Source organism: Vespula vulgaris, chromosome 8, assembly GCF_905475345.1.
Source record: "Vespula vulgaris chromosome 8, iyVesVulg1.1, whole genome shotgun sequence".
Taxonomy (NCBI): domain Eukaryota; kingdom Metazoa; phylum Arthropoda; class Insecta; order Hymenoptera; family Vespidae; genus Vespula; species Vespula vulgaris.
Window position 1 is genome coordinate 5006940 of NC_066593.1, and position 22834 is coordinate 5029773.

Consider the following 22834-nt stretch of genomic DNA (forward strand, 5'->3'; position numbering starts at 1 on the left):
TACGAGAAGTGATCACGAACGGACGAACTTTCATCTCGAGATCATTGAATATCGATAATCACATAAATTTGCCTAACTAAAGACTGCCTAGATTATCGCGAAATTAAATTAAATTGTTATACGTATGAAATAAGTAGATATATAAAATCAAGAATAAAAAAAAAGAAGAAAGAAAAGAAGATAATGAAGAAAATGATAAGAAACAATAGAATTGACAGATATACGTATAGAAATACGATGGATTAATTGTTATTGTTTTGTAAATCGTTATAATCGGATTATCGACTATTTTCTCTCTCTCTCTCTCTTTTAAGAATAATACAGCGTATTAACGACGACGACGGATTTTTTTCTCCCAAGAAAGAGAGAAAGAAAGAAAGAAAGAAAAAAAATAGAAAGAGGAAAAGAGAGATAACGAGAGAAAGAAGAGACTTAAGAGGATAAGAGGGTGGGAAGGGCGGGGGTGGAAGTTAAAGTCGTCTCTAAGAATGCAAGCAGCAATGCATATCTCATTTCTAACGCGGAGTAGTAACACACGAACAGAGAAACGAACCCACGCTGACTGGCGTATGTACGAAGAGAGAGAAAGAGAGAGAGAGAGAGAGAGAGAGAGAGAGAGAGAGAGAGAGAGAGAGATGATAAAACGTATGGGCTTTTGTGGATTTTCCGGTTTCTCTGGCGGCCGACAGTGTGGACGACAAGGAAGGAAACAGGAAATTGTGTCCGGGGACGTTGCACGTGAGGTACATGTCCGATGAGAATTGCCTCGATCTGGCCCGTCGTTGAAACCGGGAAATTCTTTCTACCACGAATCGTTTTTTCTAAAAAATTTTTTTTATTCTTTGTTTCTCTTTTCCCCCCTCCCTTTCCACGTTTTTTGCCTTGTTTTATTTTTGTTTCATGAGTTTCAAAACACCGGCCGAATTTTCTCCTTAAGGATGATGGAAAGGAAAAAAAAAAAAACGAAAACGAGAGAAATTAATCGAGAAAAAAATGGTTGAATTAAAATATGTTAAATAAATTAACGAGTGGTTTATCATTATATGGATGGACGGTCGCTGAAAGGAAACCAACGATAAATTTTGAATTTCCTTTTCTCCTAAGCTTCGTCATTTTCTTATCTCTTCGTTTATTGCCAAGAAACGACGACGACGACGACGACGACGACGACGACGACGACGACGACGACGAAAAGGGGAGGAGATAAAAGGAGGAGGAGGAGGATGGAACGAACGAAAAGAAAACGAAACAAAAAGAAAAGAAAAGAGGAAAAGAACGTGAATTATAATTAACCATCATTGTTAGGGTGAACGATGAAGAGGGGTGGAGCAAGGGGTATATTTTATAGCAGCGATATAATACCTAGGTTGACCGTCGATCCAAGCATTCGATCGATCGATCGATCGATCGATTGGTCGATCTAGGGATCATATTTTTCTTTAAAAGGGGTGGACGAAGAAGAGGATGAGAGGGAGGCGGGGATAGTTACGAAGGACGAGTGTGCGTCATAGTCATCTTCCAACGCTAATGACATATTATACGTTACCTCGTGCGAATAATTGTCTCGTAAATTCGTCTTATCTTTCTTTTTTTTATTTCTTGTTTCTTTCTCTTTTCTCCTCCTCCTCCTCCTCCTCCTCCTCTTCCTCTTTCTTCTTCTTTCTTTCTTTTTTTTTTCTTTTTTTCTTTTCTTTTTTTTTTTTTTTTTTACTGTTGCCCTAACCCCTCGCGAAGAAACAGGTAATTTTGTTAACGCGCTAGGAGACGATGTAGGTATATCTTATGCCGGTAGTTATTACCTTCGATAATATCGTGCAAAAAAGATAGAATACGTATTAACATGGATAAAATTATCGAATACAATGAAATGTATTTATTCAAAAAAAAAAAAGAAGGGAGGTGGGCGGTTTTGATATATTTTTGTTTGAAAGAAAAAAAGTACAAGTAGCGTCTCTGGTGTCGTTCAAAATCGAGTGACGCTCAGCTATGGTTTTTATTCATTGTTTGGTATTTTGTATATGTATGTATATATATTTTTTGGTGATTTCTATGTTACAGACTCGAACGAGAAGATATAAAAGAATAAGTTCAGGAATGATAAGAGTGAAAAAAATAGAGTGAAACCGACGAGATGATGTTTTCAAATTAAACGGGAGCGTAAGTTTTTGATATATTATAATATTTTAATATCGGTATCTCTATGTGGATACTTATATATTTCGTAATATACCGGGTGTAGCAGAAATAAATGACCAAACTTTTATATCGTTTATTATTATATTTTTCTTATGAATGAAAGAAGATCGTAAATGAATGTAAATTCAAGGATAATCGTACTTTTCGAAATATAAAAAATATTTTTCGTTCATCGTGAAATTTTACGATTATTTACTGTCACAGATAGAATTAAGGTATTATAGTATTATAGGAATTATAAATGTTTAGGATTCTTCAACAGTTTCAAGGATTCACGTAAAATGATATCACAAATAAAAATTATTTAAATATATTTTGAAAAAAGAAAACGCTTATCTGATCTTTTTTTTAAACTTAAGAGACATTAAAGTTCGGTCACAAATTTCTCAAAAACACCCTATAGATCTTGAAACATTCTTGATTTGAAACAAAAATGAAATGAATATTCGTCTATGCATTCTTGATATATTTTTTTTTAATTACTATTTTTATTGTTTGGTCTCTCTACAAAAAGTATGACAAGTAATCATTCGAAATAACAAATTATTTCAATTGCTTTGTTATTTTTAATTTACGAACGATAATATAAGAAAAATAATTTTCTTTTATATTTCATCGAAGTAAATTAATTTTCAAATAATTTTCTTATTTCGATTACTTCGCCCAAAAATAAATTAACAAATAATTCGACGTTAGAGATAAAATTAATCGACTAAATCGAACTAAATTAATCATTAAGCTGAGAATAGTAATATTACTAAGTGTAACGAACTCGAATGCTTCGGAACATCTTTATTTCAGACTCGATCGACGATATCGATGTTCATAAAATCAATAAGTATACGAGATTTTATTTGCAACGTTATTTTATCAAATTAAACATAAAATGATACATTTTATCTCACTTCAATTCCGAATAACGAGGTGATCGAGAAAGAAAAAAAAAAAGGGAAGAAAGAAATACATTTATCTCTTCAAACTAAACTAACACATGATTATTTTCAAATAACATGTAAATAAGCCAGATAAGATAATATATCATCTATACGATTACTTTTTAAATACTTTGTTCAGATAATGCTTAAGTCTATATACATGTGTATATGTATATATATATATATAAGCTTATATATATACATACACACTCAATATATATATATATATATATATATATATATATATATATATATAATAAGAGCGATAAAGGGCAAAGGACTAAACCGCAGTTGGGCTCTTAATTAGGTACTAAATTATCCGGTGAAACGATGATGCGCTTAAATTCTACCTGCATACGTACACACACACACACACACACAAACACACATACATACATATATACGTACGTACACATATATACGTACGAAAGACGGAGGGGTAGATCGTGGAGACTCTCTTTAAAAAGGCGTGCCCACACGAACTTGAAAGCGTACGCAGGTGCGTGCGTGCTGCGGCAGCAGAAATAGCAATAGCAATAGCAACAGCAACAGCAACAGCAACAGCACCAACAGCAACATTAACAGTATCAGCAACACCAGCAACAGCAAGACCAGCAATAGCACTGGCAACAGTACAACTCCGGTGGCAGTACCTGATGCGGTGCGTATCCTCGTCAGGCTGGAACAGCCGGTTGATCGAGCACCCGATCTGCGATGCTTTTGCCGAAGAAATCGAACTCTTCTTATCCTCTCCTCACCTCACCTCACCTCACCTCACCTCACTACACCTTACCTTACCTTACTTTACTTTACTTTACCTTACTTTACCTTACCTCACCTCACTTCACTTCACCTTACCTCACCACAGCTCACCTCACCACTCGTCTCTTTTCTTCTCTTCTTCTTTTCTCTACCACACGTCTGATCATCCTTCGAGGTGACTCCACGAGGACGAGTTTCGAGGAAGGAAGAAAGAGAGAGAGAAAGAGAGAGAAAGAGAGAGGTAGGTGCTGGGTGCTGCTCTGGGTGCTGGGAGGTTCTTCTTCATGGGGCCGGGAATGTCAGGTGCGGATAGGGGGATAAGGGCGAAGAGGGAACACCACCAAGGTATCTCGTTTCCTTAGTATGGAAATTAGCGAGGATCGTTTCTTCGAAGACGTTAATTCCATTAACGGATGTTTTCACGGCCGCCGAATCCCGTTTCTACGGTCTTTCGTTAACTCATGTGAATAAAAAGGAGATAGAAGAAGAGGAAGAAGAAGATGATGAAGAAGAAGAAGAAGAAGAAGAAGAAGATGAAGAAGAAGAAGAAGAAGATGAAGAAGCCGGTAGTAGTCGCGTTAGTAGCGCAATAACTTAGTTCCTTTCCCGACAGCCTTTATGCATAATCCTGGAGAAGGAGGGGGTGACCGGGGTAAGAGGAAGAGGGTGAAGAAGCTGGGGAGTTAAAGGGAGAAGGTGAAGGGAGGGATAGAGAAAGAGAAAAAGAGAGAGAGTAGATACAGGAAAGGACGAGAAAGCACTCATCACCGGCCCATAATAGAGGTACGCGTTGAGAGTAATTGACGAGCGGGGATCGACATTGTATGTTAAAAGGGGCACCCATAGTCTCTCTCTCTCTCTCTCTCTCTCTCTCTCTCTTTCTTTCTCTCTGCCTCTCTCTTTTATCGTCGACATGGAAAGGCGAATTTCTCGCGATTATTAACGGGCTTCGGGGAAGTATTATATATCGAGAGAAAATTGTATCCTCTACTCTTCCTTTCTCTCTCTCTCTCCCTCTCTCTTTTCAGTTTCTTCCATGGGTTTTAACGTCCGCCCAGTTTCTTTCCACTTCTTTCTTTTTCTTCTTATTTTTCCTTTTTTCTTTTTTCTTTTTTCTTTCCTTTTCTTTTCTTTTCTTTTTTCTTTTTTTAATTTTTAATTTTGATACCCTTTTTTTCCCCTCGTTCCGTTCTTTTTTCGTTTTATTTATTTATCTACTTATTTATTTATTTTTATTTTTTTTTTTCTTGTTTTTATTTTTTTTTCTTCTCCGTTTCGTTTTGTTTCGTTTCGGTTTTGCACAGGATGACGATGCTCATCGATGTTGAGCAAGACCTTGAGCAAGATTCGCGCTCGGTATTATTGACGTGTATTATATAGCAACAGTTCGTTCGTCTAAGTCTAATTTATTCACAATGTGAAGTACGGAGAGGATAGTAAGGGTGGTGGAGGGTGGTGGAATAGGAAAGGGGAAGGAGACAAGTGTAAAGTGTCCTTACTCATTATCATTTTTGTGCACCGAAGCGTAATCATTTTTCGATCTTGTCTGTTCTATGTCTCGCGATGTCTTCTCGATAAAGATCATTCCCGTACATGCGAAAGAGACTGTTTTTCCTTTTCTTTTTTCTCTTTCTTTCGTTCTTGTTCTTTACGAAGAACAAATGATAAAGCATTATAATTGTATAGGAACGTTAAAGTTGAGTGGATATGTAGATATACGTCTTTCTTACATGCACACATATACACATGCATACATATCGTATATTATATTTATTCACTTAACGTATTATAGTATATACGTAAGCACGATGTTTCTTCTTTCGGAAAAGATTTCGTCGGATGTGCTTATTCGAGCGAAATTTCACTCCGGCGGACACAGAGGATAAACCTCTCTTTCCTCCGTCGTCGTTAAGGCACAGCGAGAGGACGAAAAAACGAAGCATCAGAGAGATCGAGAGAAAGAGAGAGAGAGAGAGAGAGAGAGAGAGAGAGAGAGAGAGAGAGAGAAAGAGAGAAAGAGAGAAAGAGAGAGAGACTTTGAGACACGGAGGTCGATGCACCATACGACGACGGGGAAAAGAATGTCCGAATCGATTCGCGTCTCTCTCTCTCTCTTTCTCTCTCTGTCTCTCTCTCTCTCTCAGTAAAATATAATACGTATAACGAAACCCACGAAGAAGAAAATATCCTGCTGAGAATTTGAAGGATAAACTTGTGGCGATTAGCACGAGACGAAAGAAATTGGTTAAAGTCAATTTCGTAGTATTAGTATTAGTATTAGTATTAGTATTAGTATTAGTATTAGTATGGGACTGATCAAACGAGAGAATTAACAAGCTTTGCGATAAATCGTAAAATACCAAGTAACCCACCCCAACTCAATTCAACTCGACTCAACTTGACTCGAGTCGACTCGACTCGACTCGACTCGACTCGACTCGACTCGATTCGACTCAACTCGACCCTTCCTACCTTTACTCTCCTCTTTTCTCGTGGCTCTGCGAGCGGTCCGTGAAAAAGGGACGAAAAAGATAAAGGTTATACAAAGAAAATAAAAATTAAGAAATACAAAATAAAAAAGAACAAGAAGAAGAGGATGAGAGAGAAGGTGGAGGGTTAAGGAGGGAGGAAGAAGGATAGAGAAAAAAAATTGCGATACCACTCGACAAGCTACATTATCGTCCTGTGTGAACGCACCATTGGCCAAGTATTTCGTTTAGATTTAGGGCCGACGCCCAGATCCCACCACCCTCTTTCTCCTTTCAACCTCTCATTCCTCTCTTTACTCTCCTCGCCATTTTCTTTTTCTTCTTCTTCTTCTTCTTCTTCCTCTTTTTATTCTTCTTCTTCTTCTGCTCTTTTTTTTCTTCCTTTTTCTTTTCCTTTGACTTGTTTTCTTTTTTTTTTCCTTTCCTTTCCTTTCCTTTCCTTCTCATACATGGACACGAGATGGAGGAGCCACGCTGGAGGAGCCTCAACAAGTAGTAGCCGCGATGGTTTAGGGCGGACCGAAGGTTCGGCCTTCTCGGACATTGGCGCGAGCGATCGAATATATATTTCGCGAAGGGTTATATAAATGAAATAGGTCTCACATTTTTTCTTTTTTTTTTTTTTTCTTTCTTTTTCGATCTTCGTTATATTTCATTCGATTCTACGAAAGAATTAGCGAAAGTGTTGGATATGTCGATTACGTGCGAGTTTATAATAAACGGTGGGTATCGATTTCGTTCGTTCAGGTGTATGTGTGTGTGTGCGTGTGTGTGTGTGTGTTTCGTTCAAAGGAGAGAGAGAAGGAGAAGGGTTGGAGGGATAGAAAATACATATCGTGATTTTACGACCTCGACCAGACTCCATTGTGTCTTTCGAGATAGAAACGGATCTGCATGAGGATCCTTTCTTAAGGGATTGGCCCAACGCGAACCGTACTGCTTGTGCCCTCCTCGTGGCATGATCCCTGACCCTTTCGCGACTGCCAGAGTACATCGTAACGCAGCGGCGCTGCATCTATGTGTGTTTGTATATATATGTATGTATGTATTTATGTATGTGTGTATATATGTATGTGTTTATGTATGTATATATATATATACGTATGTATGTGTGTATTATACGTAAATACATACGTATGCGTACGTATATATTATGATGTACATGTGTGTGTGTGTGTGTGGGTATGTGTGTACGTGTGCGTACGTATGTATGTACGTTGCTGCGGTTGCCACGATGACGTTGGAAACTTTCAAATGCTTTCTCGGATATACATAACGCTTACTTTACCTTTCGTAACGTGTCTTCCACGCCAGTGAGGTAAGAATACTTTGCGGAATCCTGTCTGGAAACTTGTAGAGTAAAAATTCTTAGAAACCCGATCGACCTCGATTTGTCGTATAAGAAATATAAGAAAAACAAGGAAACAAAAAAGGAACATGTATTGAGAGATAGAGAAAAAGAGAAAAAGTGAAAGAGAGAGAGAGAGAGAGAGAGAAAGAGAGTCTCTGGTTGCAAGGTTGGCAACGTGAAAAAAAAAAGAAAGGAAAGACAAAAGAGACAAAACGAATAAAACAAGAACAAACGAACGAACGAACAAAAAGAGCAAACTAAGAAATAAAGAGAAAGGAAGAAAAAAAGAGAGAGTGACGATGACTGAGAGAAATAGAATGAAAGAACAAGAATGTAAGCATAGGTGAGATCGAACATTTCCAGAACAATAATACGAAAAGCGAAGGGAGAAGAAAATTCAGTATATCTTACGTACTGTACCTTGGTAACGACTAAAGTAAAGGGTATCCGTATCTGTGAGTTGGTGTATGTGTGTGTGTGTGTATACTCTCGCGAACGCATTCGCGCGCGCTCACACTAGAGAAAGAGAGAAAGAAAGAGAAAGATAAGAGAAGAGAAGAGAAGAGAAGAGAAGAGAAGAGAAGAGAAAAGGATATAAGTAAACTGTACAGGTCCGTCGTATCCTACGCCAATGGTAGGCGCGAAGGGAAGAATACGAAGGCACGAAAAAGAGTTTGCCATCGGGCGAACACTTTCCAGCGCGAGCGCGCTGAGTTCCACGACCGCGTTTCGGGACAACAGCACGCCGGTACCCAACCGTGAGGCCCCCCCGTCCTTGGTCCGTGTCAGTGGCATAGACCATAGAGGGCCCGTTCAAGGTCGAACCGAACGTTCACGAGTACTCGCGAAATCGCCCGAGGATTAGGCCGCTCGGGTATCGTTCGGGATCGTTCGTTGTAACTCGGCATTCTTCGTCGAGTTGCCCGTGCGACGGCACACGTGCGAGAGAGAGAAAGAGAAAGAAAGAGAAAGAGAGAGAGAGAGAGAGAAAGATTCTACGCGAACACCGAGACGAGGAGTGGGAATTGATGGGAGGCGATCGAGGGGCCTTACACCGAGTGTCATCCTATACCCGTGGGCCTGCCACGTCGTTTCGCCGCGTCTTAACGCACATTAATACACGTTATGTGTACACCAACGCTGCGACACCACTCGCGGTTTTTCACCTCCCTTTTCCATTTTTTCTCTTGTCCCGTTTCGTTTCGTTTCGTTTCGTTTCGTTTTGTTTTCTTTCTTTTTTTTTTCATTTTTTTCTTCCTTCATTTTTTTTCCTTCTTTCTTTCTTCTTCTCTTTTCGTTCGTCCCTTTTCCTTTCTCTCGGACTTTCCTCTTGCTCGACTCCTTATTCTCTCCTTTTCTCCTCCCTCTTTTTTGTATTGTTCGTTTTCTTATTGTTATTCTTATTGTTATTCTTATTCTTATTCTTTGTCAGGCCTTCTCGCACCTTCCTTTGCCGAAGGAAATTCTTGTCCGTGCATCAGGCCCCAATTCTAAGGTCTAACATCGTTAAAATATTCATTAGAATTTTCCGACGATTCTTATATCTTTCTCTTTCCTTTTTTTTTTTCTTCTTCTTTGTCCTCTCTTACTCTCTTTTTTTTTTTATTTACATATTTACTCGTAAATTTTGTTCACCGTAAAAACAACAATGATCGACGAATCGTTCGAATCAAACCAATTATCATCACCGTGGAACCAATTTGCGTTCCATTGTGATAAATGAGAGAAATAATAAATATAAAAACATGCAATATCTCGATCGAGTATTTGATTATATACCGTGTGTTCAAATTATTTGAAATATATTAACTCCGGTCTATTCTAGATAGAACTATGTGTTCTCATCCCCTCTCCTTAAACTCTCCATTATCAAATCGAAGTAGTAGATCGTTCGAAGAGGTTTACGACAGGCTAACTGGTTGGTTGGCTGCTTGGTTGACTGGTTGGCTAGTTGACCGACGGTCAACGACAATGAGCGACGCTGTCACGTTCTAGCTCGTTCCGTATAACGGTCCACCTACCCAAATAAGCCTTCTCTGAGTCTACTATCGATAGTGGCCTGTCGTCGATAATACACCGATCGCCGAACATGTTTCGTTGGCATCCTTAACTTCGATAGGCCACTTAACTCTCTCGTTATACGTTTCTCTCATATTCGATTCGACTCGTTTGCGTTCGGTTGCCCTTTAAAGGACCCGCCATCCCGATAAGGGACACACAACGTCCGCGTTCTCGACAAGATAATATCTAAATTCCTTAATCGATACTCTCCCTCTCTCTCTCTCCCTCTCTCTCTCTCTCTCTCTCTCTCTCTCTCTCTCTTGCTTCATCGCTCGGTATTTACTATTTTACTTTTACCTGTTTACGAAATAGAAAGCAATTTTTTCTCTTTTCTTTCTCTCCTTCAAAAATTTCTTCACTCATCATTTAGAAATGGCACAAATATAGAAGAAATATTTTCAGTCGCATAATTATAAATGCGTAATCGTGAAAGATGTCTTTTTGATCTTTCACAATGTAATGCAATCGTTAATTTTTTTTTTTTTTTTTTTCTTATTTAATTAATGAAAGTAGGAATATCGAGGAAATTTTTATCAACACTCGACTTTTTTCTTTCTTCATACTCTTATCATATATCGATCTTTTCAAATTCGATCTTCGACTTGTAACTCAATCGTCGATCTCGTTACAATCTACGTATCATTCGAGTGTCGATAAGAGGAAAAAAAGAAAAAGAAAAATTTAATTAACGAATAAATGAACGCGGACGTATGAATGGAAATTATTAAAGTTAGATCGTTTATCGATACGAAGTACCTAAGAAATAGTAATCATAAATCCGACTAATGAATTTTTTCTACGTTATTTTAATTAATAATTTACGATCGAAAGAATGAGAATAATAATACGTTAACCATCGCGAGATAATTTTTTTTAAATTACAATTATATCGCGTCTTCTCTTCTTCACTACGGCAGAGTTAACGGTTTAAATACGACCTTGTCTATCCGATCCATCGTCATTATTATCTCAGACTATGTATCTCAATTAACAGTACATATTTTATTATTCTTTTTATCTTTCCCGATTACATTGTTTTCAATAACAATAACGCGTTTTTAGAAAACATAATTGAAATGTTACTTTCATTCATCAGACATTGCATAAGATATTTTTGCGAAGATGAAAGTACCGATAAGAATTTATCGAAAATCTAATGAAAATAAAATAAAAATTTGTTAGAACGAGCAATTTTAATTCCATTCTTTCGAATCGTCGAATTAATTTCAAAAAGATATAACGGATAGATTGAATCAGCGATTTTATCGATCATTGTTTTGGAACTATAATACTTTCTTCTTTCACGTAAATTTCGCGAGTGAGATAAACGGAATAATAGCAAATAAAAGAATAATAGTAACAAGAAAACAGCGAGGCGAAGCAAATGAATTCTTATTCGTTTTTATTCTCGAATCGTTAGTTTGATCAAAGAAAAAAAATGGGAAAAGAAATTATCAAGTTGAATGCAACGTGGAATAAATTACGATATTTTCTCGAGTTCTCTTTAATTTTTATTCGTGAGTCGTGAGTAAGATTAAAAAAAAAAATAATAATAATAATAAAAACAGAAAAAAAAGAAAAAGAAGCTTAAGGAGAAAACATCAAGTAAGACGCAACGAGGAATAAATTACGATATATTTATCAATACTTTATTTTCATTAGCAAGTCGTAAATTCGATGAGAAAAATAAGTAGAAAATATCGTGTCAGACTAAACGAAAGAGTCAATTAATATATATATATATATATTGCGATTTTACTAAGAATATTTTATTTTCACCTCGCGAATCGCGAGTTCGATTGAAAGAAAAGAAAAAAAGAAAAGAAAAAAAAGGAAAAAACCCAAAGAAAATACATAAAAAAAAAGAAAGGTAGAAAACGTCAGACGAAGTATAAATTACGATAATAACTTCGATTTATTTTGGGGAATGCGATATTTTCATTGGCTAGTCGTAAGTTCGACATGAAAAATAAGTAAGTAAATTCGAGTTAGACGCGAATAAATTACAATATCTTTTTCTTTTCCCCATAATCTTTCTCTCTCTTTCTCTCTCTCGAATCATTTAGCAACATATCATTTTCATTTAGCATAATCGTGAATGTGACAATATTTCATTTGACGTTTCGATGACATTCCATTTCTTTTTTCTCCCCTCTTTTTACCCCCTTCCCCCCCTCTCTCTCTTTTTAACTTTCTTCGATAGCGCCAGATAGTCGACATTAATATTAATTAGAAATAACGAATTAATAAGTGTGGGACGGCTCGTGTGAACGTGACCCCGAACCTTCTTGGTTCGCCTCCTTGTATAAGCGTCGCGTTCTTACGGTTTAACGTTAGTATACGTATGTATACGTACTTACTTGTTCGAGCGCAGTTCGCGAGAACGCACAAAGAGACGGATAGGCACTTTAGCGAGGGAGGAGGATACCGGTTGGCATTCGAAGTAATCGCGGAATTCTCTCTGTGAGAGAGAGAGTATAGTTGCATGTACGTTTACTCGACGTTTATGGTTGTGCGTGTAGATATACCTAACGTATGTGTAGGTTCAAGTCGAAGGGTGGAAAGGGGACAGCAGAAAGAAGAACCTCTTTAGGGATCGACGCGCTTGGGTAAGTAGCTAACTTCTCTCGGAAATGAGGATGAACAGAAGAGAAAGAGAGAGAGAGAGAGATTTTTGTTTCTTTTTTTCTTCCATTTGCGATTTATTTATTTATTTAATTATTTATTTATTTATTTATTTATTTATTTTTGTGTTATTATTATTATTATTAAAAAAATAAGGAAAGATGGATATAGGAGATGAAAGAAAATGTAACGCGTTGAAGTAATGTATGTGTATGTAGATGTTTTAATACATATAATGAATTTTTATAGAGATTTATATTTGACATATATCTGATAATTTGTTAGAGCTGATGTTATATGTAGATATAATAATATATAAAATCGTAGTAAATATTATACATTGACAGGAAAGACATATACGCGTACATATGTACACAAGCGGGCGATTATACTTTTTATTATATATAATAATAAATGTGGACAATATATATCATAATATTTATACGATATAAATTTTATATTATATATATATATATATATATATATATATATATATGTATTATACATTTTTTTCTCTATTAATAATCAAGTCTTTTTCTATCGTATAATTTCGGAAAAAAGAAAGCAGAAAAAGGAAATTGAAGATGATAACCGTAGCGGTTCTAGTAAAAACAGTTTCTAATACTTTATGTGGGTCATCTTGTACGTGTAGATATATATATATATATATATATATATATATATATATATATATATAGAAGCGCGCTATTCGATTTATTTTTCGAAAAACCTGCTTTTCAGTGGGAACGGAAAGAGTAAGCAATTAGTTAGGTATTTTTAAGCAATCTTCGAGCCGACGATCTTTAGATAGTTAAAGAAAGGTCTCACGTTCGAATGAAATGTATTTTTCGAGTATCTTCACGTTGAAACATTGAGAGAGATCACGAAAGATTGTGGAAGAAGCACATCGGAAATCACGAATTATTAGACTTGTCGTCCTGGATGCACATCATCTTTTTATATACGTTAGAAATATATATATATATATATATATATATATATATATATGAGTGTATATGTGTTTATATGTACATATACAAGGTGACTCGATTTAAACGTTACGATCAAATATTTACGATCCTAATTATTTCATAAAAAAAAATGTTACAAATTAAAATTGTTAAGTTTTAAAAGGGAAAAAATGTTATTCGTAGAGGGAATAATTTCCGAGATAGGAAAGTCGTTATAACTCTATTTTTTTCTTTTCTCCAAACACTTGAAGCTTAAGAAAAGTTTTAGAAAATATCGATACGAATCGAAGAAACGTTGTACGGTTTTTTCGTGTACTTATGACCTTTTCGTCGATATTTTAATCGACTTATGAACTTGCAAGAAATAAAGAGATGTGAAGGATTTGAAAAAAAAAAGAAAGGAAGAAAAGAAATAATATACTACGATCACAAATTACGTGTCTTGGGAACGGCGATCTTTGTGAAATATTTACTATACGATATATTACGTATATCCTCCCCCTACCTTCACCCTTTGCATTCCCTTTAAAATCTAAAAACTTTTACTCGAAACACTTGGCGTATAAAACCAATCGGATCGATGGTATTCGATCGTATCGTTTAGCAAACTAGACACCCTGTATACGTGTACACGTATGTACATATATAACAGAGCAAAAAAAGTCACGTAGGCCGTTTTATACGGTAAACTCGGCTCATCAGAACTCCTTACTAATTCCTTGATTGGATCCTGAAAGCTTCCGCGACAGGAAGCGATTGTTCCATGGTGTATTAATTAAAAGTAACAGGAGTTTTGCTTGAAAACACGAGACTTTGAATTCTCTTTATCTTAGTCGGTATTTCCTGACAATTTATTTGAAACATCCCTCCCCTTCGTTCTCTCTTCTTCATCTATGTCCCTCCTCCTCCTCTTTGGAATTTAATCGTCGGTCCTTCACCATATCTTGATATATTCGAGATAGTTAAGATCAAGAGAGAAGGATATAGATCAAGAAAGAAAAAAAAAAAAAAAGAATGGAGGAAGCAGAAAGAAAGAGAGAGATAGATAGATAGATAGATAAAGAAAGAGAGAAAACGTCTGAGAGACGACTAAGAATCTTTTCTAGCGATTGTAATTCGTTTCCAACAGGATGTTAGAAAAAGGGCTTTCAACGGAGCTCGCTAATTAAAATAATGAAACGTTCGACGAACGTTCAACCCCTGGAAAAATAGAATTCTCGTTGTTCCTAAATTTGCAATACTCCACTCGAATGTAATTTAGTCGGTGAAAACGACATACAGTTTCGTTTAACACTTTTTTTTATTTTTTTCATTCGTCACGAACACCTCCATCGTAATTTCCAATACAAAATAGAAAAAGAGAAATAAAGAGAGAGACAGAGAGAGAGAGAGAGATTCTTCGTTTAGTATCTTTCTCTTATCTTTTATTTATTCTTTCTTTTTATTTTTTATTTATTTTTTTTTTCTTTAATTTTTTTCGTCCCATTTTTTTTTCTTTTTCGCCCATTTCTTTTCTCCCTTTTCCTTCTTTCTTTTTTTCATTTTCTTTCTCTTTTTTTTCTACTTTTTTTTTTCTTTCTTTCCCTTTCGTTCGACCAAATCGATTATTACGCTCGAAGCTACTTAACGGTCGGAAAAATCGCGGCTTCGCCACGAATGCTCTCTTCTTCGTTCCGCGATTCTTCTCCCGGGGCAACAATGCGCGAACCGTGATTAATACGTCCGCTTGTTGAGATATTTCGAATTGCCTTGGAAGAGAGAGACGACGGGACCGCGCGTCGTTTCTCCTTTCGTATAAACATTTTCTTTTTTTTTTTTCTTTTCTCTTTTTTCTTTTTTTTCTTCTCCTTTTCCTTTCCTTTCCTTTCCTTTTCTATCTATCCATCTATCTATTTATCTATCTACCTATCTATAACGTGCATTTTCCTTTTACGTCAACTCTTTCTTCGACTACGGAACACGATGAATCATTAGACCGAAGGAAAGAAGAAGAGAAAAACAAAATAAAAAAGAAGAAAGAGAGAGAAAAGAAAGAAAAATTGTAACGTCCTGCTACAGCTCACATTGTGTTAATATTTTCTTCTATGTAGAAAATTAGCAAGAGTGACGAGAGGAAAAGAAAGAAAAACTTTTGCGTATACGCATATGTGCATCTATCTGTCTCTCTCTCTCTCTCTCTCTCTTTCTCTCTCTCTTTCTCCCTGTCTCTTTGTGTATGTATACACGTACGTATATGTGTATATATACGTGTACGTACACACGAGAGAGAAAAAGAGAGAAAGAGAAGGAACATGATCGACGGGAAAGAGTTTCGCGGTTTATTGTTCAAGGGCGTCGACGTACCGGCTGAACGTTACACATGAACCGTATACTTAGCAGTCATATAAGTGCACGCAGAGAACACCATTGGTACCGTAACGAATCTTAAGGCACACCGTTAAAGGAAAGAAGGTGCTTAGGAAGTATCGATGCTAAACACGTATGTATGTGTATACGTATATATATGTATGTATGTATGTATGTATGTATGTATGTATATACATATGTATGTGTGTACGTTTGTATGTATGTATGTATGTATGTATGTATGTATGTATGTATGTATGTATGTATGTATGTATGTATATGTGTATGTTTGTATGTATAGTATGGTGTATACAAATAACAGTAAACGTCGAATTTCTTTAGACCATCTGTTCTGGTATTCTCGTTTCTTTTTATACCATTACACATAAGCTTCATATATTTATGTATTTTATCTATTTCATTAAAACGAATAAATGTTGAGAGGAAAATGATCGATATCTGTTTAGAAGATAGTATTTAAAAGAAATCGACAGGTACACGTGCCGCGATATGTGTCGATGTTGAAATTCTTTCTCTTTTTTTTTTCCCCTCTCTCTTTTCTATTCTTATTTTTCATTTTTTCTTTTTTCTCTGATAAACGATACTTCGTATATTCGCATGGATTTGCAAATATAGATTGTTAGTACACTTGAACGAATTGATACGATTTTAACTAATAGATTCCATTTGTCAATAATACTGAGAATCAATACATGTCTGATTTGAAATAATTAATACGATGAATGACCAATTGCGAATGAAAATTCCATGAGACAGAAATCCTTTAAGAAGACTAAGAAAAATTTTCTCTAAATCGGCGAATACATTCGATGGTATTTTTCGTGTCTCTTTATATACTCTTACACATATATCTATACGTACATACATACATACATATATATATATATATATATATTTCGATGCGTAACACGGTGAACCGTTATCCAATTGCACGGCTGCTCGAAGGTAATTCCGAGTGACGAGCGCGAGTAACCGGCAGATATCCAGGAACGCGAGAAGTGACTTGACTTAAATCGAAAAGACCAAGAGAGATAGATAGATAGATAGAGATAGACAGAAAGAGAAAGAGAAAGAGAAAAAGAGGGAAAGAGAGAGAGAGAGAGAGAGAGAGAGAGTAAAAGAGGCGTCTCGTCGTCGCTTTTGCTGGCCGCGAACGAACCACAGGCCATCGTCTACCTCCGGAGGAAACGATTATTCATTTTTACGATTACCCGTCGTACAAGACCAGACAGCATCCGTGAGAATCCCAAAAGAACGCCGGCCAACTCGGCCAATCTCTCTCTTTCTCTCTCTCTCTCTCTCTTTCTCTATCTATCTATCTATCTATCTATCTATCTATCTATCTCTTTCTCTCTCTTATCTTTTCACAAGACATTTATTTTCGCTGTATACGTCACGGCGATTGTTTCAGCCCTTTTTTATATCTTATCTCGATCTCCTTCTATCTCTGGACGCACGTACGATGGATAGATAAAGGCACCGATCGAGAAGTTTATGGGATCTCTTTTTCGTTAAGATTCACCTCACTTCTCGGAACTTTGCGAATAGATCGAATGGAGGAACGTTAGCGAGCCAGTAGGCGAGCCAGATACAACTTCAGAGATATCATCCTCTTTTCTATCGTTTCGTTTCAACTTTCTGCCCTTATCCCCTTCTCTTTCTCTCTCTCTCTCTTTCTCTGTCTCTGTCTCTGTCTTTCTCTTTCTATCTATCTATCTATCTCTTTCTCCTTTTTACTCGGACCTCGTTTCATGCCCGAGGCCGTACCGGTTCGAGAAGCAGACCGAAACAAAACGTGATGGACCGGTGTGATCGATGAGCCACCCTGAAATCTCTTCTTCGTATTGCCAAGATATCAGCATCGATGATGTTTCAAGGATTTTTCTGCATCCTTACGTCACCGATGTTTTAACGTTTCAACGTCGAATCGTTTGATCTTTACAGAAAAACAAAGATAGAAAGTAGGGAAAATATTGAGTGTACATCATAGTTGAGAACGTACAAATATTTGAGGATCATAATTTTTTTTTTTCTCTCTCTCTCTCTTTACTTTTTTTTCTATTTCTATGTTGTATTAATCAAGGTCGACGATATTTTGAGGACGATGTTATTTTGGTGATGATGTTGCGTCGATTAATCTTTGTCATACGATGAGGATCAAGAGAGATAAAAGGATAGAGAGAAAGAGAGAGAATATCTAAGTTTATGTAAAAATGTTTTTTTGGAGAAACAGTAATTTCTTTTCTAAAATTGTATTGATTAAAATCGACGATGATTCGATGATGTTGCGTCGGTTGGTTTTTGTAAAGAGAGAAAGAGAGAGAGAGAGAGAGAAAGGGTAAAGTTGAAGTAGACGTTTTTAAAGAAGATATCGTAATCTTTACTTTATATTGTTAAAAGTGACGTTAACGGTGACTTCATCGATCTATTTTCATAGAAAGTGAGATATAAATCGAATAGATAAATCTATACTTCAAGTGAGGAATCTTTCGGGAAAAGAAAGTTAAAAAGATTCGTAAAACTTTGCATTATATAAAGAATAATTAATACTGTTCAATGATGTATCAACAAAAAAAAAGAATCAAGAGAAAAAGAAAAAAGGAGAACCAAAGAAAGACGAAGACAGACAAACAAACAGAGAGAGAGAGAGAGAGAGAGAAGATAAATCTAAACAAATAAATCGATAGAGCTGAAATAAGAAATCTTTCAAAAGAAGAAAGAAATCTATTCAAAAGAAAGAAAGAAATCTTTGCACGATATGAAAACCAATTAACACTTGTACGATAGCTCGACCTAGTCGTAATCTCTACGTTGACATCGATCGATTCGTATCAAATAGAAAATAGAAAAAAAGACAAATAGAGACAGAGAGAAAGAAAGAAAGAAAGAAAGAAAGAGAAATAAAATCAAAGTTAAATTTAATCTTAAAGAAAATCTTTCTCAAGTAAGATCGAGAAAGAGACCAGAAGCTGTTCGATACGTTTCCACCATGAACGAACGTCCAGCATTTCATATCGTCGAAGGTTCGTTCGTTCGTACTCGTTTCTACTCCACCTCCTCGTCCATCTCCTCTCGCGGTCTCTTCGCCTTGCTTTGGACGAGAGAGAGAGAGAGAGAGATAGATAGATAGATAGATAGAAAGAGAAAGAGAAAGAGAGAGAAGCAGAGAGAAAGAGAAAGAAAGAAAGACAGAGAAAGAGAAAGAGAGAGAGAGAAGGAGAAAGAAAGAAAGAAAGAAAGAAAGAAAGAGAGAAAGAGAGAGAGTAAAGCTGCAATGTAGCGCGGCAACAACGGGCCGTAACTAAATCCGCACGGCGAGTTTCAACCGTGGAAGACCTTGGCGCTCTTCCCCGTCGGACACACGTTCGTTCCTGAAGTGGTTCCCCACGTGCAGGCCCGTGGATAATCGATTCGATCGTAAAATACGCTCCTTAGGTTCCTCCTCTTCTCTCGACGCTTATCCTTCGTTGCTTTCTCTCATCTTCACTCTCTTTCTCTATTTCTATCTTTCTTTCTCTCGGTTGCTTTTTCCAATGCATCTTATACGATGCTATATTCGTCCTCGACGAATATCCCCAAATAACGATACGCGTACGACGAAGTTTCGCAATTCTTTTTAATCTATCTGTTTTTTTTTTTTTTGTCACTCGTGTATATATGTGTTTATATTTTTAGTGTGTGTTTGGGCGGAGGGATACGTGCAAAACTTTGAGAGATATCTTTATTGTCTGATTTTATTTATTTTTTCTTTTTTTTTTTTTTTTTTTTTTTTTTTTTTTCTTTCTTTTTTATCTATAGGAACGTACATACTCACACAAATCCGTACGGTGTATGTGTCTGTGAATATATGATAGACGAATGAGAATGTTTATAAGGTGAGATAACTAGAGATAACTCGGAATATACGATAGACGAATGAGAATCTCTACAAGGTGTGATAACTAAAGATAATTCGTTAGTTTGAAAACGTAATCTATATTTTCTATTGAGAATAAAAGTGTGAATTTTGTCCTGTATGAGAAAGTCAACTTGAATATTTATTAGCGATAATTAACTCGTACACGCAAGCTTCTTAAATTAATATATCTTCGATTCGATATATCTAGAAATTGTTGTATTATTGATTAAAATATTATTAAACGTTGTGATGAATATTTATAAAGGAACAGCTGTTGTAAGTCGTATAAAAAAGTGATACGAATCCGACACATGATTTTATTTATGTGATCAATATATACACACATATATATATACAATTTATATATATATTTATTTATTTAACAAAATAATTATTATTGATCGATAAAAATCCTAATCATATATATAAAAATATAATGAAAAATTGATCAGGAATACGATCATCATTTCTAACGGATGTTCTCATCAATAACTTTTGCAATTCTCTCAGAACGATATTGCTATGGTGTAATGTGTGTGTGTGTGGCTGTGTATGTGTATGTTCGTGTGATAGCGGGAAATGCAAAGAAGCAATCGTTCGAACTCTGACCCCAAGGACCAACAGCCATGCAGCTTCCTACGAGTCGCTCATATCTGTTCACTTTCATGAGGATTGCACCTACACGTTTCGTTTTCATTACGCACTCATTTCACTCGAGTCTATGCAGATAATAAACAAAATGAAATAACAACAAAAAAGCAAAAGTACAATTTCCTATGAATACATTCTCGTATATTATAGGTATGTACGAAACAATATTTACATACATGTTTCAATCAATCTCGTATTCGTTATTGTAATTGTAAATGAAAAAAAAAATTATTGTTACATCTATGTATCAAGAATAACGCGTCATATATATGTATATATATATATATATTGTATTTCGTTTATAAATTAAATATCGATTTTTTATTTCTTAAAACATTCTATCCATGCAATGAAAAATAATCACGACTGCATATAAAACGTAGAAATTAATTAAATCACAGATCGTTAATCATGGACGTAATTCGCGAATACAAAAAGAAATAAATAAATAAATAAATTATCGTTACACCTGTATATAAAAAATAACTCGTCACATATCCAATTCAATAATCAAACATTAACATTATATTCATCATTGAATCACTCCATCGAAATAATTAAAGATAATCAATGTTTTAATAGAAAACATACAATTCGTATTATACATTTAAATGACATACATACATACATACATACATACATACACCCATATACAATGTGTGTCGATTTATACATGCATTTTCACGTCGGCACGTTGGACACTGAAGTGTTAATAAGCACGATAAACGAGGCTGCTAGTGCGGTATAGGAGACAAACAAAACAAACTAAAAAACGAAAAAAGAAGAAGAGAAAAAATATATATATATTCTCCTCCCTTGAAAATGGGTTTGAAAGAGAAAGAAAAAGAGAGAAAGAGAAGGGTGTAACGGTGACGATGACTAGAGGACGGCCCTCTTTGCTATGCTTGTAATAGGGAACAGTGGTGATAGTGATGGTGTGATGGTGATGGTGGTGGTGGTTGTAATAGTGATGGTGATGTCGGTGGTGTGTTGGTCAGCAAATGTAAAACAAGAAGCACGAAGACGCTCAGCGCGAATCTAAATATAACTCTAGGACGAGGAGGCGCCTACCAACCCTCTCTTTCTCTCTCTCTCTCTCTCTCTGTCTCCCTTTCTCTCTCTGTCTCTCTCTCTTTCTCTCTATCTATCTATCTATCTATCTGTCTTTGTCTCTTTCTCTCCGAAGAGTAAAGAGCATGGCGATCTTCCGTTGGTGCATAGCTGCGATCCCGTGCACTCGAGCCACCTCTGGCCTCGCGTATGCACACGAACGACAGAAAGAGACAGACAGACAGAGAGAGAGGGAGAGAGAGAGAGAGAGGGAGAGAGATAGTTGAGTCAGATCAGAAGTGCAATCACTATATACGTAGCTACGTTATCGATAGTGTCAAGCGAATAGTTCCTATTTCTCTTGTTTCTTTCTCTCTTTCTTTTTTTTCTTTTCTTTTTCTTTCTTTTCTTTTCCCTTCTTTTTCGTATTCGAAAATTATAATGATAAAAATGTTTATTTACATTGTTTGTAACACGTCACGTAAAAATAAAACATCGTGCGAACGTAACGTTGTAATTATCTTATGAGACAGTCCAGTATGAATCTAATGAATTTTTGATAATTGTATGATATTAATATCCATTATTTGACGTGAATAATTTTATTTCTTTCGAGAAAGATAATTCGATTAATGTCTATATCGATTAATTAATTATTATTGAGATTAATCCGTTCGAGTAAAATCAATTGATTCGAATAATTATTTAAGATCGATATACGATACATGATATATATTCAAGAAACGATATTATTCGTATTTCGTCGTGCAGTAGCTATGTATATTTACAAATAGAAAAAGATAGATAAATAGATATAAAAAAAAGAGAGAGAGTGAGAGAGAGAAAAAAAATGTACGCACACGATGACCAATGCGTTTTGCTTGGAGAACGTGTACGTCTTTGAAATAAAAAAGGGAGGAAAAAAATAGGAAAATAAAAAAAAAGAGAAAGAAAAAGAGAGAGAGAGAGAAAACAGGAGAAAAAGAAAAAGAGAAAAAAAGTATAACGCGTAACCCCTCATTTTCATCGGTGTTTTCATTCAGGCGGCATTAACATTAATAATCCATTAGGTCAGTAGCATGGTCTCGAGATAGGTATGATAAATAATAACGCTCTCGATTGCGCTTTTCGTGTCATTAACTTCTCTACTACCGCCCTTCCAAGGCACACAAACTGTCTATTAACTCTTGAGAAGTTCTTCGCGTATCTTATATACGTATAGTATATAAGGCACACGACACATCACGATTTGCTTTTCCTAGGACATAATACGATGATGATTTTTGTGGTCGAATCATTATTTCACTGCACGTTACAATTATATTAATATATGTTATGTTTATATACCATTTATTATAGTCTTCTAATATTTTTATTTAAAAATATTGCATATGAAATCTCTACTTTTATATCTAGTTTTTAATACGTCAGTTATTACCATGATAAATGTATATATAATATTTATTTATTTACTTATT

The 22834-nt window shown here is 35.7% G+C and overlaps 2 protein-coding genes across 17 annotated transcripts in view; one reads left to right on the forward strand and one right to left on the reverse strand.

The window, feature by feature from the left end:
* The window catches only part of LOC127065576 (40S ribosomal protein S11), an 86014-nt gene extending 82175 nt beyond the window's left edge, over positions 1 to 3839 (reverse strand). Inside the window, exon 1 of the mRNA XM_050998096.1 lies at positions 3836 to 3839. The gene's annotated coding sequence lies outside the window, so the exon portion shown is untranslated. The remainder of the gene's footprint in view (positions 1 to 3835) is intronic.
* The window catches only part of LOC127065565 (uncharacterized), a 150581-nt gene that overhangs the window by 79891 nt on the left and 47856 nt on the right, over positions 1 to 22834 (forward strand). For 13 of the 16 annotated variants that reach the window (XR_007782128.1, XR_007782127.1, XM_050998071.1 and 10 more), the window contains one exon: positions 2059 to 2157. The exons of 1 other annotated variant lie outside the window; for it this stretch is intronic. The gene's annotated coding sequence lies outside the window, so the exon portion shown is untranslated. Of the gene's footprint in view, positions 1 to 2058; positions 2158 to 12337; positions 12404 to 22834 lie in introns of all 16 variants that reach the window. 2 more of the 16 variants (XM_050998067.1, XM_050998061.1) reach the window with 1 other exon arrangement.